We start from the raw sequence: 3,738 nt of genomic DNA on the forward strand, positions 1-3,738 counted from the left end.
TGCCACTTCACACACTTGATATGGAAGATCTTATGCCAAAAATGCCTTATAAGCAAAGAAAGAAAGAATCGGCAACATGTTTTCATCAGTACTAATAGGCAAAAACAAGATGGCTTATGTAGATCATGATCATGCATCACTCTGGCAATTGGCTGAATATCTACAAAGTATCTTTCATGTCTAATTCTATGAAAAGTACTGATGTACTGTACTTTGAAAGCTGGACTAAGGACAGTTTTCCAATAGCTGCAATTCCATGGCATTTGTTCTGCAAACACAGATAAAGATCTATCTCATTTTTAAAATAAGCTTATGTTTACACAAAAAATATACCTAATGGCAGTTTAATGAATGCATGTCATGAATTTTAGAGATAAAGGTTGAAGCTTGATGACTGTTTAATCTCATAAAGAGAAGTAGGATGTATTCAAATGTTTTTGCTGTCTTGGAGCCTAACAGTGAGAACTCCACATACCTATGTGTTGGCCTACATTAGGCAGGAGCCATCAAAAGGAACAGAGCTAGAGGACATATTCTCAACCTATTTCATCATTGAACCAGTTGTATAGTATTGTCTCTGGCAGGAAAGTTGTGACTAAAGTCCAAAATTATCAAAGATATTTTAAAAGTTTATATACTGGTGGAAGAAGAACAAAGTTGTATTTGAGAACAAATCCTGCTCCAGTTATTCAAGGTCCCCTATAAATTGCTATGCAAGGTGGGAATGTATTTTGATATCACAACCAGGTTCTTCTAATTGTCCTCTGTTAACAGCTCTGATTCTCATGGTTTAATACGTACAGAGTAGCTGATTCATTCATTCAGCTGATTCGTTCGTTTGCGATAGGAGAGGGGTTGTGATATATATGCCTGTTGCTCATGGCTAAAAAGTGAATTTAGGACAACATTTTAAAGATTATGTATGTGAATAAGGTTGTAAAGTGGTTAACTTCAGACAACCAAGCTCTGTATATTTGGTCTACATTTTCTTTTCAGTCTTTACAGTGCTGCTTATATGTGATCTATTGTGAAGGTTCAATCTTGAGAGGTAAAACTACTAGCAGAAGTCAATAAATGTCAACAGAGCATTGACTCTAGCAGAAGTCAATAAGGAATTATGTGCATGAGGCCAACCTTTAGCTCCAGAGGTGGAACAGAGCAGCTGTGGCTCAGAGGGCACCATCAGACTGCCGTGATACCAATAGCCACAGTGTGGTTAGCTGCTCCTGCAGTGATGGCTATTTCTGCATTTCCCCCAAAATCCCCAAAAAGATGGCACCAGGGACTGCTTCTCCAGTTGCATCCCCTCACTTACACTATTGTCTGTCCCTGAAAAGTGAGGAATTCCGATCACCATGCTAATTTCCAGAAGAACCTGGAAACTATAGGGTGGTAGTAAAGCATGCTGCAGAAAAAGAGTAATAGAGATTGCTTGCTTTCCTTACTACAGATCCAAACAGAATAGGACCTACTTTCTGTCAGGGGAGACGTGAAGAGCAGCAGCCTGCTGACAGGGACTAGACTGAGTGAAGCCTTGCAGTCATGGTAAAAAGAGAGCCATTAGGGAAGCCTGAGAGGATGGACTAGTGAGAAGGCAAGCAGACAAGTGAAAGTAGAAGCCTGGAAGAAGGAAGGATGTGAGCATGTTGGAGGTGGATGTTGGCCGCTTAATTGATTTGGGCTTCAGCACTGGAGGAAGAGGTAGAGAGAAGGTCAAGGCTCTCCTGTGTTTTCCTGGTGCCACCCTGAGGTATACTTACTGAAACACCTGCAACCAAATGCAAAATACTCCTTTTAGAACCCTAGCAGCAAGAAGTCTGAACACTTGCTACAAGCAGAGTGAGATGAAGTCCCAAAAACCTAGGAAAAGGCCCAACAGTCTAGAGAGAGCAGAAGTCTTTGTGAAGTCCCTGCACTGCAAAGTTAAGATATGAAATAGCATTATTTTATTTTCCTAACTCTGGAACTGGTGGACTTCTTAATTTGGGATATAGTTAACCTATCCAGAGCTCCAAGGCAAGGTATGCAGAGCACAAGATAAATTACCTAGAGTGGGTGTGAAAACTGAGGCAATGCCAGTGTGGGATGGATTGAGAGCCCTCTCACAGAGCTGATGAAATGAGCCCCCGATGTCTAACTCAGTAGTACCTCCTAGGGTGGGTAAATGTAGGTGGCCCATAGGATATACTTACTTCCTACAAAAAAAATGTATCCAAAATAGGGGAGAGAACAGTTTTGAATGAAATTAAAGCAGTCAGAAGTTCAAACAAAATGGCACTTTTATTTCAAAACAGGGAATGTACAAAACTCTATTGGTACATAAAAGTACAATGGATCTTGGCCTTTAGTTCCTAGTGATTTATTTATGATGTATAAATATGTACTGATTTTAAGTTCTGGACACTGACGTAATGTAATATCACAGTTTCTGAATATGGTTGGTTGATGTTCTCACACAAACAAATACATTCCATCAGATGAGATAACCCCACAAAAAAGCCTCTCCAACAGCTGTCTTCAACAGCTGGACAACAAGATGTGGTGAGACATCTAACAATTGTACTGAATGGTTGAAGGCCAAAAGCAAAGTTTTTGCTGGCAACACTCTAGGAAACATATTTTAATCTAATGTTACCAAGAAAATGTTCTATTCCTTTCTTTCCAGCTTTGTAAATACTTATTATCCATTCTTGTATGAACTTGTTTTTCCTAACTCCTTTAAAGAAATACGTTCCTTCAAATTCAGTGGAATATTTGTAAGTTTTTAGTCCTTTTGAAACAACCTTCATCAATTTATTGCCAAATGATGCCCTACTATAAGCAAGCTTCTAAACAAAATATATTTTCTTTCCAGAGAATGCCTCAGGGGTCCAATGCAAGTCATTGCAGGCACAGTAATATTCAGTAGCCCCCTAGACAGATTTCAGTGTACAATTGCCAAATCTAGATCAAAACAGTTGTAAATTCACACTAACTTGTGAAAAGTTGCCATTCCAGATATCCTTTATGCAAAATATTGCATTAAACCCTAAAATAGCTAGCAGCAATAGTTTGCTGTTTCTTTTTATATGGACCACCAACAAATCTGTTGAGAGAATGTTCCATAGCTTTGCAGTATGCACAGGGCAAGCAATTATTTACAATATTCTACAAAGAAGATGATATCCCACTGTCTCATGTTCTTTATTGTTTTTAAAAAGTATTTATTAATGGTGGCAATGATGCCCACTTGATACAGACAGTGAAGGGAAAATTAAAACACCTTCTGCTTCACCAAATTTAAGCTGAATATAATGTTGGTATGTATTCACAAGCATAACATAAGCATGTATGCTGTGAGTCAGAGTATTTCTAGGCCAATTTTTGGGAGTAATTAAACTGATGATCAGCAGATCCCTCCCACTCTGTGAGAGACTCCCAAGAAGTTAGGACTTCATTTTCTTATACTCTGAATACATTGCTTGACATTCTGTTAGCCACTGTGAAGAGAGTTGTGGAAGAAGGTAGCCACTCTAAAATATAGAATGGTCATTATTTTAAGTTGGCATTTACCAAGATGTGCCATGCAAACAGAAATGTTTCTGTGCATAACTCTTTTCAAGCTCACGGCCTTTGACATCACCATGTCTTATACCCCCTGGAAAGATTGGTATGTGTGTTAATAGTTACCCGTGTACTTAACATATAGTTTTGCTTTTGTAAAACTGAATATTATTAACCAAGAAAGGAGAAATGGGA

The sequence above is a fragment of the Gavialis gangeticus genome, unplaced genomic scaffold, assembly GCF_001723915.1.
Source record: "Gavialis gangeticus isolate Ggan-Ray unplaced genomic scaffold, GavGan_comp1, whole genome shotgun sequence".
Lineage (NCBI taxonomy): Eukaryota > Metazoa > Chordata > Crocodylia > Gavialidae > Gavialis > Gavialis gangeticus.